This window comes from Dryobates pubescens, chromosome 8 (genome assembly GCF_014839835.1).
Source record: "Dryobates pubescens isolate bDryPub1 chromosome 8, bDryPub1.pri, whole genome shotgun sequence".
Classification (NCBI taxonomy): Eukaryota; Metazoa; Chordata; class Aves; order Piciformes; family Picidae; genus Dryobates; species Dryobates pubescens.
The window spans coordinates 33,714,054-33,728,490 of NC_071619.1; the positions used below are offsets into that span (position 1 = coordinate 33,714,054).

Genomic DNA, 14,437 nt, shown 5'->3' on the forward strand with positions numbered 1-14,437 from the left:
TTCAGGGGATTTTTTTTTTTCTTCTTGTTAAAGTAAAATGTTTGACACTCATTTTGTAATTAGACACTAAAAAAAGTGGATTATTTGTAAGTATTAGTGCAAGTGAGATTTTTTGGGGGCATGTGAAGAATACTACTATGTCAGGTGGATCTAAGTGTTTGAAAAGGTCAACTCTGCAGTACCTTATTAACTACTTCTTTTTCTGAATTAAAAATAAATCTTACAGTTCTCTTTGTGACAGATTTTTTAATTTATTTTATTTTTATTCCTGTGAGGGTGCTGGAGCCATGGATCAGGCTGCCTAGAGAAGTTCTAGAGTCTCCTATGGAGACTTTCAAAATCTGCCTGGCTGTGTGTCTGGGTCATATACTCTGGGTGATCCTGCTTTGGAAGGGAGGGTGGACTGGAATATCTCCAGAGGTCTCTTTCAACCCCTACTATTCTGTGATTCTGTGAATGTATCCTCCTCATTCTGTATTATATAGGTACAAACATCTCTCCTAGACGTATATGAAAATGGTACTTGTTGATCACCAACTTCTGTTATATAGGTTTGCTTGTGAACATTTGCTTAGCATTAAAGGAAAAATTCTAAAGCAACCCGCTGTTTGATTTCTGAGTGGCTGTAAAGTGGCTGTAAAGGGGTCCTCTTAACACACAGCAGCTGTTCTGCTGAAGGATGTGGTGTAGTAGTAGCCCTGATAAAGTTAGATAATGGTTGGACTTGATCTTAGAGGTCTTTTCCAACCATAGTGATTCTATTATTCTGCCTATGTAACAGTCATATGTTCCCACACACTAGTAATTATGATCTTTCTCTAAGAGGGTAATTTTTCTTAGCACTTGGTTCAATTAATTCTGCCTTGAATGAGTAAGTATTTAGAAAGTGTTAACAGCAGAGTGGATTTACCCTGATTAAGATGTTCTGCAGCCCTGAATAGCTAGTTGTTCCTGTGCAAGCAATTCTATTTGAGGAACCATCACAGATCCTACCTAACACTCTTCTAACACCAAAATGTTAAGTTCTCTGTTCAGATAAATTTCTGGAGACAATATAAAGGAAACCATTTTAAAGGAAAGGCTAAAGAATCTGTCCTACCTCATTTAATACCAAACAGAATCAGGGAATTGTTTCAGTTTAGAAAAGAGTCCAGCCATTGACCTAACACAACCATGGCCATTAAACCATGTCCCAAAGTGCCATGTCCACACATTTCTTGAACACCTCCAGGGATGGTGACTCCACCTCTCTGGGTAGCCTGTTCCAATGCCTGACCAGTCCTCCAGGAAAGAAAGTTTTCCTGTTATCCATCCTAAACCTCCCCTGACACAGGGAACACCATTTCCTCTCATTCTGTCTCCTGATACTAGGGAGAAGAAACTGACTGCCACCTCACTGTGTCTGTGTGTGTAAACCCCAAAACATGAAATTCACTGAGACAGGAGAGGGGACTGTCCAGTTTGGCTTTTAGGGTTAGAACTGGAGGAAAAATAAAGTAGAAATTTATATATATAGTAACAGTAAGGTAGATTTAGACTGGACATTAGGAAGAAGCTCTTCACTTTGAGGGTGATGAGCCACTGGAGTGAGTTGCCCAGAGAAGTTGCAGCTGCTTCCTCCCTGGAAGTGTTTTAAGACCAAGCTGGATAAGGCTTTGAGCCACCCATTCTAGCAGGAGGTGTCCATGCCCATGGCAGGGGTGTGGAACTAGATGATGTTTAAGGTCTCTTCCAACTCAAGCCATTTTATGATTCTTTGAAGTAAGCCAAAATAATTAATTTTTGTTGTCCATCAAGAGAATTAAGGAAAAATCTCAGCCTTTGAAAATAGCTTTTTACAACTATGTGTTCAAATTTTAGTGGTGCTTTATTTGAAGAATGATCTTCATAACTTCTTGACTTCCTGTTAGTTCCTAAACCAGGTTTTGTAATTATACTGAAAAACATCACAATGGTGATCCCTCAGAAACCTGATCATCTTTACCTTACCACATCTACAGTGTGCACTTCAAAATGAAGTAGTTGCCCAGAGGGTATTGCAATGCCCTGTGTTTCTTGGGGCTCTGAAAGATGAAAAAGCCTTGCAGCAAATTCTTGTTCTTGTATAATGTTCTTTATTTATGTCTTAAACCAACATTATCCCAGTTGATATCCTTTATGTTCTACAGTCAGTGGAATTTGTCAGAAATGTGGGCTTTTAGGGATCTGAACTAGATACAATTCAGTTTAGCGTGTTGAACTTGATCCTAAATAGTTACTATTGTTCAGGGCCTGTAAAAATAGTTTGGAGGCTTAGTCAGAACTACAGTAATAAATGTAGTGAGCAAGCTTTGAAAAAAATATTAAGAACAGAATCCTGTGAAGTTATACAGGCCACCTGTGCAAGACGTAACCCTGTGGAGATTTAAGGCTGCCTTCCCAAAGGGCTTGTACAATACTTGCAAGAAATAGCTTTGTCGAATTTGCAGCTGTCTTGTTGAGCATAGGCCTTGGTCATCTGCTCCCTGGCTTGGCAGGTATAACAAAGGCAGCGTGTCAGCCGTCATCTAACCACTGTAGTCGTGCTGCTTGGCAGCACTGCTCCCAGGGTACTGCCAGCCTATGCTGTGCCGCCTGCCTCAGGGTGGGCCGCCCTGCCTGGCTCCCAGTTTGCTGCAGCAAACTGCACCTGCACACAGGTAGAACTGGACAGAGCATCTAGAAGCCTGTGAATAACACTGTGGCTTATTGTGGGGCACAAATAAGGATCCTCTGTATTTACATACACGAAAAATATGTATCCTTTAAAATGTGAAAGTGTAGACATATGCAAACTTACGCCACTGTGAGGGAAATTTAAGGACTGGGACCATGACACCTTGTGATGATTCTTTGTCCAAAATCAGATATTTTAATATAAATGTGTACTTTCAGATATGAAAAGCAGCATGTGGGATGGTTTTTATGCTGTCTGTGTGTACATGCTTAGCCTAGCTGCCTGTAGGTAGTGCAGAAAGATGGGGCTATCAGAGGGCACTTCCCCAAATCCAAGCCTGGATTTTTCTGCTCAGGAAAAGCCCTGCTTTCTCGATGAGGTGTGGCAGGTGATTGAAGAAACCATTTGGTTAACTAGCTAAGCACTGAGGCATGACAACTCCTTTCTTCCTGTGTTCTGCATACTTCCTTCCCTGTCCTCCAGTCTTCCCTTCCTTGTCCTACATTCTTCCCTGTTCTGCACTCTTCCTTCCCTGTCCTCCACTCTTCCTTCCCCTGTCCTGCATACTTCCTTCTCAAAAGAATCAATGTTGCTTCTCAAATATGTTGAACTGCTTGTTCAATGCAGCATACCAGAATTTCTTTTGCTGAAGTGCTGCAGAATTCCTGTCAGTTTTAACAGGACAGTTTATAAAATAGATGGCTTACCAGCCCATCTAATTAGATGCTTCTCATGATACATCTAAGAGAAAGCCCTGAGGTTAGTTATTAGCAACTCTTAGTCAGCAAAGAAGGCTTGTAAGGGATCCTTCTTATTGATCTAGGAAAACTTCATCTCAGTCTCTAGGACTGGGCAGAAACCAGAGAATTTGAACAAGGCAAGTAAGCTACATCAGAGAGCACCATTATCCCTTTCTGCAAATGTGTTTTGGGTATTAGATGCATTTGATTTCTTATCTCCATAGAATTTAAAGTAACACCAGATTGCCAATACTGTGTCTTGTAGAACTACTAGACCATGACTGTTCAAATGTGGAAGGGACCTTAAAGATCATCCAGTTCCAACCCCTCTGCCATGGGCAGGGACACCTCCTACTAGACCAGGTTGCTCAAATCTCTATCCAACCTGGCCTTCATCACTTCCAGGGAGGGGGCATCCATGGTCACCCTGGGAAACCTGTTCCAGTGTCTCACCACTGCAAAGAATTTCTTCCAATCTACCTTCCTCAAGCTTCAATCCATTCCCTCATGTCCTGTCACTACAAGCCTTTGTAAAAAGTCCCTCCCCAGCATTCTTGTAGGCCTCTTCCAGGCCTTGTAGGATTTTTCACAGAGCATCAGTGTGGTTGTGGTGGTTTAGCAGGATGTTCTGGAGGCACCTTCAATCTTCAGATGGCAGCTGAGGGGGTACTGGGAGAGGGATCACTATTTTGATGCTCCTTTTGCTCTCTTTGTCCAAGCATCTGCTTTTAACCCATCAGAAAAGTTTTTAACTTGTTCAGCCTCTGGCTTTCCTCATGAATTTTTCCTGTACAGGTGAGCACAAGTGAGGCCCTAGGCTTAATTCTCTACTACAGTTTAAAGCTAGGTAGTGAAACACATTTCATTTAAATCCACTAAATCTTTACAGCAGTGAGTCAGACTAACTTTGCCCATGTGATACTTTATATAGCAGAAGTTACAGCTGTCACAAGTCATTATTTCCATTGAGAATAGTGATTCATCTCCCCAAGAGTTGTCAAGGGATCTCACAGCAGGAATGAAATTTTAGCTCATGTCACTATTCTCTAAGAGGAAATACATATGGAGGCAGGACATTAGGTTTGCATACATGTGTTTTCAGTTGAACTGGATTGCCTTTAAAAACTTCCATCTCTGAAGTGACTTTGGTTTTATTCCTCCATGACTAGCCTCAGCATGGTCATTGTGGAGGAAGGCTTCCTCATATGGAAAAGGTACACTTAGTGTAGCCTCTCAAATGTGGCTTGATCCTAATCAGGAATAACATCCTTTAGTGGGATAGAATAGTCTCTAGGAGATTTCAGGCTCTTTCTCCATTCTGTAACTGCTGCTGGTGATGCTACTCCAGCAGAGTTTTAAATGACAAATGCATTTTTTCTGTATTCCTTTCTGGTAGGAATTTGCCTTGATGTTCTTTAATTACTTGTCAGAGCAGTCTATTAGAGATGCTATTTGCATTGGAAAGGCCTCCTGGGCAAGAGCTAACCATACCAGCTCTGCTTTCTGCAGAGAAATTCTGGAAAGCACAGTCATTTGATGATTTTGGGATCTATAAATCCAACATATCACAATTCACTTTGCATTTAGTTGTGTCCTTGCATTGACTTTATTTTTGATTTGGTTGTCTTTTTAATGCTCCATATACAAACTCAGTAGGGGAGTTGGAATGGAATTTGGAAAAATCTGAAGCCCAAATGTCATAAAAAGAATAAATATGCTAATGAACATCATCTGTATAAACTTGGGGTAACACTGTGCATATTTTCAAGTATTGTGAAGTGGATTTCTTTTATGAGAATGACACTGTGAAGGTTGAATCAAAGGACAACGTTTTGAGAGGACTTTGGAATTGTCTATTGTGACAGGATGTAAGACTTATGTTGCAGTGCTTGTTCCAAATTGTAGTCTTCAGGAGTTAGGACATGGACACCATTAACATGATTCTCACAGCATAAGCCCAGTTGCTGGGAAAGCTTTTTTCCTAGTGCAGAATCCTTCGTTTTGTGCAACCATGGAATCAATGACAGTCAGAGAAACACTGTGAGAATGTTTTCAATTGTCTTTATCTTCCAGTGCTTCCTGCAGCATACTAGTGCTTAGGCAATGACTGTGGTAAGAGGCAGTTAAATTGATGTAAAGATCAAGTTGATTTGACATGTTTTTAAACCAAGTGTTTATTAGTTGAAATAATTTTGGGCGGTTTTTGGCGTACTGTTATGTTTGAGTGGGAACTTGACTCATTGTCAGAGGTCTGTGTGTATTTGAGCATGTTGGGCTGACGTTACCAAATGCAACCGTGGGAGGCTTTTGGCTTGTGTTGATGGAGTATAAACCAAAGCTCTTACCTTGCTGCCTCAAGAGCCACAAAAATGTTAATAGAAGTCAGAGACACAAGGAAAAAAAATGTATTCCATACAGCCTGTTAACTTGCCAGGACTAGCTTTTTCCTTTGATTACTTGCCACTATTTTGTTCCGTCCAGTTTTAGGCACACAAGCCATGAGACTTCCTCTGCATTCCTTTGGAAATTATTTTGCAGTTCTCACAAGGCTTTGTGAAGCTTTTCCCTCATTTATATTTCCTGGTCCTTACATTTCCAAAGCAGAAGCTGCACCCGAACTGTCAGGAGTTGCCTTCATGTTAGCTTTGGCAAAGCAGGTCAGGCTTCCTTCTTGCTGCTGTCTGCTTTTGTTCAACTGAGTGAGAGAGTCAACAGTTACATGGCTCAGACTACCAGCAGTTTAGGGTAGATATTGTGGTGCACTCCGCCACCAAAGGATGCTGTGAATGCTTTCAATCAACTTACATGAACATTTTAAATCAATCTACCTTTACTACAGGTGCAAGAGCTATATCTGATAGTATATTGTTTGGAGTTTTTTCTCTTTTGTTTCTCTCAGCCTTCGTTTTCTGCACAAAGTTTGGTGTCGCTTAGAACTTCCTAAACAGTTTTCCTTCTCTGACTCCTCTGCCCTCAGTAAATTGCTTCTGCACAAGCCTTACAACAGGCTCATGAAAAGGACTGTTATAGGCACTTAAAGAACGATTAAGTTAATGATTCATCAGTGAGTAAAAATTAAAATTAGTCATTTAAGCTGCTTGTAAAATTGGACAAATTTTCCTCACTTGATCAAAGATAATTTGTCCCTAAAGAACGCGTTGCTTGTATCTCAACTACTAGGTGCCAAACTAATTTAAGTTGGGTTTTGAGCCTGCAGGAATATGGTAGCTTTTGCAATCATTAAACAACTCAGAATATTGCTGGTGTGTTAGAATTTAATTGGTTCCCTGTATTTTAGAATGATTTTTAAACTAATGTTTATATATAAACTAAGGAGTATGTATTTTCTCTAGTCATTATAGCCCTGGAAAAAGAAAGAACTTGAGAGCAACTGAAACCCAAATATAAACAATAGTATATATGTTTTACTTTTTGGCATTGAGAAATGTTCTCATGGTTCCTAAGATTTAGTAAGTTTTGTCTGCCCTCTAAAGAGCGGGATGTAAGTTAACAGAAACTGCAAGGCATTGATTTTCTGGGTGCACTCTCATACTGAAACAACAAAGCCAAGCTTGCATGTTTTAGGTTTATGGGGCTGGAAAGGCAGGAAGATTTTGACCATTGCACAATGTTTCTGAAACCATTTCTGTCTGAAGACATTTGTGCTAGAAAAAGGTATCTGACAACTTAAAAATCCTGGGGAGAAATTCTGGGAGTCCTGTGCTTTACATTCTGTTACCTGTGTGCTTTGCCAGCTTGCCTATAGATCTTACTCCTTCAACATCTCATTTGCAGAAATATGTAATATCTCCATATTAGAACAGAAGGGAGGAGAGTAGCCTCAGAAAATGAATAATTTTGCCTCTTTAGCTAGAGATAATATTTTTGCCTGGTTCTTAGTTGAGCTTTGTCAGCTCATACTTCCTTGTGGCAGAGGTATTGATTGTGGTTGGATGCCAGAAATAGCTGAATGCAGTGTTCCTCCTTGCTGTCTCTTTTGCTTTCCACAAAACTTACTGGGTTTTGGACAATCTGTCCATTAAAGTGCTTACATAAAATGAACATAACCATCAATTGGCTCAATGGGTGCTGGGCCATTTCATTTAAACTTTAATATTACCTAGAAAGGTTGTGTCAGATTATCTTTGAGGGCTCTTCCAACCTGGCATTCTGTGATTCTGTGAATTACTTTGAAAATGATTTGTTGGGAACAGCAGTTTTTCCTTACTCAACTCCATCTGTCCCTTCCCTGCACTAAGTAACAAATTTTAACATCTTGCCAAACCTAAAATGAAAACCCAGTCCTAATAACATTATGCTAGATAATAGTATCTACTTAAGGGAAGCATGCTCTAGCCATCTTGCTAAGTATCTGAGGCCCTTTAGGTCTTTAAATCTAGTGTCCTAATGTTCTGCATGCTTCTGATGGTTTTGCTTATAGCTTGGGGCAGGAAAACTGCCCAACTTGCTTCTTCACAACTTGTTTCCACCTCTGTTAGTTCAGCATTCAAGCCTTTTCCATTAATTCCTCCTAACTACAGAATCAAAGGAGCTACTTGTTTCAGTATTGCTGGTTATCATGCTTTTTAACTCCTCCAGGAAGCCAGTCTGTCCTTTGCCAGGTGCAAACAGAGCTTGGAGGCACCCTAATTTCACTTGGCTAGTTTAAAAAAAAAAGAGGATGGGAAGAAATTTTCTCCTGACAATGATGATTTTGGGCCCTTCACTATACAAAGGATATTGAGGTACTGGAGTGTGTCCAACGAAGAGCAATGAAGCTAGTGAAGGGCTTTGAAAGGAATGGCTGAGGGAACTGGGGTTGTTTAGTCTAGAGAAAAGAATGCTGAGGGGAGACCTCATTGCCCTCTATAACTCCCTGAAAGGAAGCTGGAATGAGGTGGTGGTTTGTCTCTTCTCACATGCAACAAGTGACAGGACAGAAGAAAACATCCTCAACTTGAACCTTCCTTCTCAAGGGGAGGTTCAGGTTGGATATTAGGAAAAATACCTTCTCAGAAAGGGTTATCAGGCATTGGAGCAGGCTGCCCAGGGAGGTGGTGGAGTCACCACCTCCTGAGGGACATAGTTAAGTGGTAGTGGCTTAGCAGTAGTGGTGGGATTGCAAGCTCCAGGTGAGTGGTTGGACTTGATAATCTCCCAAGGTCTCGTCCAACCTCAACAGTTCTGTGGTTCTATGATGCCAAGTTGGCATTAACAATTTCTTTAGTTTAGAGCACCACAATATTTATTGCAGCACACCTTGATAAAGTGTTAGGAGGCTATAATTTAATTCTTGAGCCAGGTAAAGTGGTTGGAAATTGTGCTTTGCTTGGTTTTTACTGTAGGCAAAAGTGAGCTAATTTCTTGTATGTTGACTCACTTCTCAGCCTTCAGCTTGGATTATTGTACACAACAAGGCACAAAGTGGCAACTGCTGTTGCCATTTGGAAGGAAGCACAGAGGGCTGCCCTGCAGACCTGCACACACATGTATGATATAATATATTATTTGTGGATACGCCCTACCCCAGGTGGGGACAGGAGAAGCCAAAGGCATACAGAGAGTTTCTGCAAGACAGAATCTGTTTTGTGAAATGTTTTTGTTTCATTCTTTTCTGTTCTTTTTCTCAGGTTGAGTTTATAAATGCTTTCTTAGATCTGGTATGCACTCTGAAATGTAAGAGTATGATAACAGATGAGCTAAGTTGCTTGCTGCCAAAACCCTGCTAAGTGTGACCAGTACGCAGCCTAAGGAGGAGCACTGCTCTTTTAAAACTTTGCCAAGCTTAATACTGTAACTAAGTCATGGTTTAAATCACAAAATCATCACAGTATCCTTGAAGTAAGATGTAAACTGGCTTCGCTGTACAGAAAGGAGAGGATGTGCTCAATACCTGTGAACATGGAGTGACAAAAAAGGAAAGTAAGAAGCTGTGGAAGTCACGTCTTGTCAGGACATTTGGGCAGCATGACACAGTCTTTTTGTTGCTCATCAGTCTCATAACTGAACCTTTTTAAAACATACTCTGCACTCTCAGCTGCTGTTCTCTCTGGTGCCTGACCTGCAGATATTGTGGCGTGGCACAGAGCTATTCTCCCTGCAATAAAGAAACTTTATTTTGCTGATCTGGTGATTCTGTATCAATGGTAAAGCTTCTCTGGTAACCATGCAGTTCAGTGAAATGATCAGGAGTAAACTTACATCTTGAGTGGAATTTTCTACTCTATGGGAAAAAAAAAAGGCATAAACTTTCATATCTATCAAGTTGCATGCCAGATATGATCAGTCTGCATGATTATAGCTGTCTGTCCTCCCACAGACAATGTAATGTGGGTGCAAAATTTGGCTCATCAAATGGAAATACAGGTGATTGATACAGATCAAACTTATGCTAAATGAAAGATTCATTCATACACAGAGCTCATGTGTATTCAAATGTAGAACCAGTGATTGTATGCATACAGCTGCATAAATGAACTAAAAAATGTTTATGACGGTAGACTGACCTGAGACACAGCTAGTTTTAAATGAAAGGCTGGAGAATCTGTCCTTAATCATTTAATACCAAATGAAAGGCTGGAGAATCTGTCCTTAATCATTTAATACCAAATATTCAGTAAGCATCAAATGTAGAACTAGTGAGTGTATGCATACAGCTGCATAAATGAACTGAAAAATGTTTCTGACAGTAGACTGACCTGAGACACAGCTAGTTTTAAATGAAAGGCTGGAGAATCTGTCCTTAATCATTTAATACCAAATACTCAGTAAGTATCTGTGTGCACACAGAAGGATTCTGCAAGCTTTCCCCATGCCCAACAAAGTCTGTGAGGCTTCATGTGTAAGATAGGTTTACAGGGTTGGGGATTGTGTTTTGTGATTCTCATTGATAGTGTAATTCTAAGTTCATGCATTTTCCTTCAGGGGTAGTCTTGTCCAGTTTCAAAATATAGCAGTTTCAAAGGTCTGTTACTAACATGAGCATATTCATTAATAAAAAAACCCCAACAAACAACCCAAAACAAATCTAGAGGTGGTAAGATGTTTTCTCCTTATTTTAGGGTTAGGGATTTTCTTAACCATATAACCTTAGAAAAGAAGAGAAGTGTGTGCATGTGGGAAACCCCAAAACAGAACACAAAATTCACTGGGATATGAGAGGGTATTGGGGAAGGATCCTTGTGTCACATAACTAAGCTCTGTGCAAATGCAGAGTACTCTTCTGCTTGTACAGGTTTGGTTCAGCTTTATTGATCCTACTAAGCATGTGGACAGTTCTATTTGCTGGGAGTCAGCCAAATGTGTCTCTGTGGGAGAATGCTGATAACCCTTGGAATTCAAAACCTGGCTGCCCATCTTTGCTGTTTTTCAAGCATAGTGTCTCTCTTTGTTCTGCATAAATGATGTTGTCTTGCCTCTCCATCTCTGTTTGGGTCTGGCTGCTGCAAAGGTGGTAGCACTTTTCAATTTCACCTCATGTGGCCCATTCATGGTCTTTTGAATTTTTTTCTCATTCCAGTCCCTTTTTCTTTCTTCCTCCCCCCCACATCTTTTATTTACCTCAGTTTAGCACTTTGATACGGCTCAGTGCATGGCAGCATCTGCACTCTGAAAAATCATTCTTTTTCCAGTGTCCCTGCAAGACTACAGTGTTTTGATAAAGAAGTTAATGAGTTAAAAGTTTATGGAGTTTAAAAGCAATGCAGGACAGCTGCTGTAAAGTCTCCCTGCTACCCTAGCTGACCTCATCCTTGTCAGACAGATGTGATAATTTCCAAAAACGGGTGCAAGACAGGAAGTGTTTCATGCAAAGGAAAGTATGTGTTTCATGCAAAGACATCAGGAACACTCTCTCCCAGGGCCACTTACCCTAAGATCCATATTAATCTTAAAGGAACAGCGAAATCCCAGACTGTGTTTACAGAAACATTATTTGCTTGTTATTCTAGTGTGCAAATGGCAAAAGCAGTGGAGTAAACCACTGCACATGTTTAATATAATGAGATTGCTGGCTATAGGGACTTTTTTAACATCTGGGGAATTCCTGTCCTTTTTTGATAGCTTTGTTTAGTATTTTTGAGGAGAGGTTCTGACTTGGAAAAGTGATACAAGAGAAATACAAATCTATTTGCAATAGATTCACAGATTGCATTGGGTCAGAAGGAGCCCTCATAGGTCATCCTGTCCAAACCCCCTGCAGTGAGCAGAGACACCTCCAACTAGATCAGGCTTCTAAGGGCCACATCAAGTCTGATCTTGAATGTCTCCAGGGACATGGCCTCAACCACATTCCTGGGCAAACTCTTCCAGTACTTTACCAATATGTTTCCACATTTACATTCAAAGACCTATTTAATATCTATCAAGCTTTTAATTCATTTAACAATCTGAGCTAATACCTTAGTTAACAGAACAAAAGTTCTTTTTTTTCTTCTCCACTGCATTATGTGACTTAGAATTTAAAAGAATTGGATAAATGGAACAATTTGTAGGAACAATGTGTAGGAAGTGTGAGAGTGTATTGCAAATTTTGTCAAGAAAGTAGCAATTACTTGTTTTTTAAGAGATTGAACAGTTTTTTACTTGCCAGTCAACCAGGTTTATCAGTGTGCTAGATATACAGGCTCCTATTATTTTCATCTTATTGAAAAATTAATCCATGAGGAAAAAAATGTATTTCATTTGTTTTTCATCAGTATTCACTTAAAACCATGCAAATGAGAAGAATTCCTACCAGTTCAGAGCTCTTCTGCTAATAGTTAGGGATATTTTCCCTAAATTTTCCTCTTAGTTGTGTCCAGAATTGTCTCTGTTGTAGTATGAATCTGCAATATAATGCAAAACTTGATTATTATTTTTACAAGCATAAGTAATTGAAGGTTGAACTTGGTGATCTTGGTCTTTTCTGGCCTTAATGATTCTATGATTTCTGCTTGAGGGATTTCTTTGCAGTTACGAGGTCCTTATTGCAGCATTAACTTGATAAATGTCTATAAAATAATTTTATAGATTCATAGAGTGGTTTGGGTTGGAAGACCTTCAAGACCATCTAGTTCCAGTCTCTTGCCATTGGCAGGGACACCCTTCACTAGACCAGGTTGCTCAGGGCCACATCCAGACTGGCCTTGAACATCTCTACAGATGGGGCATCCACAACCTCCCTGAGTAACCTGTTCCAGTGTCTCACTGCCTTCACTGTCAAGAATCTCTTCCTAATAATTATATTTTGTTAAGGATTAGACTAGATCTCTAGTACAGATTCTATCACTCAATCATGCTCTGCTGATTAACTGTTACCAAGTCTAGCAGATGCCTGCAAGAATATTAACATAAAGCATTGCTATTTAATGTCCAATTAATATATTTCATTTAAAGTCTTGTTTCTGTTGTACTTTTTTCCCATATGCTGCTAGTTTAAAAAATACTCATTTGCACTGGTAGGGTAGAAGCCAATTCTAGCTGCTAGGACTTATATAGAGAATTTCATCCTTGTGAATTCACTTTTTCCTGAAGCTAGGTTTCCAGTCTCAAAGGACCCTTTGAAAAGTGAAGTCCACAGCCAGGCAGCTATGGGAGGGGAAAGAGTGCTCATGGTATTGATGTTGAATGGTTTACTAGGAATGGTTTGGTTTTAATATGGAGATGTGACTAAACAATTCAGGTGAGGTGCAAGAGGAGGCGAAGGCAAGCTACTAGGAGCAAGCTCTGAGTGAAACTCAACTCAGCCCTGCCACATGCTGAGGAGGGAAAGGAGTATGATCTGTGTTTTCAGAAGATGATCCAAGGATGTAACAGAAGACAAAAGGAAGGAAAATGAGATTATTTGGACACAGGGAAGCATTTTTTGTTATTTGCTGGTAGCAACTCATTTGCTGTACACACATAGTTGTTTCAGACTGAATTATATTTTATATTTGCCTGCTGTTTCTGGAGGTTATTGCCAAAAGTGAAAACCACATAATATATTTCTAGTATTAAACCATCTATTACTGATGGAAAATGACAGACTGGAGGGAAAAGGCACCAGTTAGTCTGGGTTAGCTCATGTGTTCTGGATAACTCTTTCTTGAACTTGTACTAGGCTGTCTTGGTTTCCCACTACTTTTTGGATATGATGAATTTTCTCTTCTTCCTTGTCAGTGTCAGGTAATCTCCCATGATGGTCTTCCTCAAACCTTTTCAGATAGTATGCCATTTGATCACTTTTCTATTAACTATTATAATAAGACAACAAATAGCAAAATGGCTTAACAAAAGGAGCATTGTGGAGTTGCTAAGCCTACAGATGCCCTTATATAATCTGTATTTTTGCTTTTTAACATTACAAGTGCTAGATTTTGGATCTGTAGTGGCTTTCTGATTTAAGCTTTTAATTTTTGATGGTAAACCAAGGAATTCAGTCTAAAGTCAAGGCTAATCTTCTGAGAAACTTCATGTAATTACAAAACAGTTACTGATGAAGTCACAGGAGAGGGATAAAACCAGAATCCTATTTTCCTGATTGGTAGTTTAAAAAAAAATTTACTCTCTTAGGAATGTTGCTTTTAAGTGCTGTGTAAATATGCACCTTACAAAATCATCTAGCTGTGTTAGGTACAGAAAAGGTTGCAAGCCTATCTGTGTTTCCATCTGTCTATCTATCTATGTTTCTTTCTTTCTCTTCCTCTCTCTCTCTCTCTCTCTCTCTCTCTCTCTTTCTCTCTCTCTCTCTTTCTCTCTTTCTCTCTTTCTCTCTTTCTCTCTTTCTCTCTTTCTCTCTCTCTTTCTCTCTTTCTCGCTTTCTCTCTTTCTCGCTTTCTCTTTGTCTCTCTTTCTCTCTTTCCCTTTCTCCCTTTCCCTTTCCCTTTCCCTTTCCCTTTCCCTTTCCCTTTCCCTTTCCCTTTCCCTTTCCCATTCCCTTTCCCTTTCTCCCTTTCCCTTTACCTTTCCCTTTCCCTTTCCCTTTCCCTTTCCCTTTCCCTTTCCCTTTCCCTTTCCCTTTCCCTTTCCCTTTCCCTTTCCC

The 14,437-nt window shown here is 39.9% G+C and overlaps 2 protein-coding genes across 4 annotated transcripts in view; one reads left to right on the top strand and one right to left on the bottom strand.

Moving 5' to 3' along the window:
* CMSS1 (cms1 ribosomal small subunit homolog) overlaps window positions 1-14,437 on the top strand; it is a 236,231-nt gene that overhangs the window by 91,675 nt on the left and 130,119 nt on the right. The gene's annotated exons all lie outside the window — the stretch shown is intronic.
* The window catches only part of FILIP1L (filamin A interacting protein 1 like), a 189,959-nt gene that overhangs the window by 88,109 nt on the left and 87,413 nt on the right, over window positions 1-14,437 (bottom strand). The window contains exon 3 of one of the 3 annotated variants that reach the window (XM_054163937.1): window positions 12,170-12,260. The exons of the other annotated variants lie outside the window; for them this stretch is intronic. The gene's annotated coding sequence lies outside the window, so the exon portion shown is untranslated. The remainder of the gene's footprint in view (window positions 1-12,169; window positions 12,261-14,437) is intronic. 3 annotated transcript variants of the gene reach the window in all.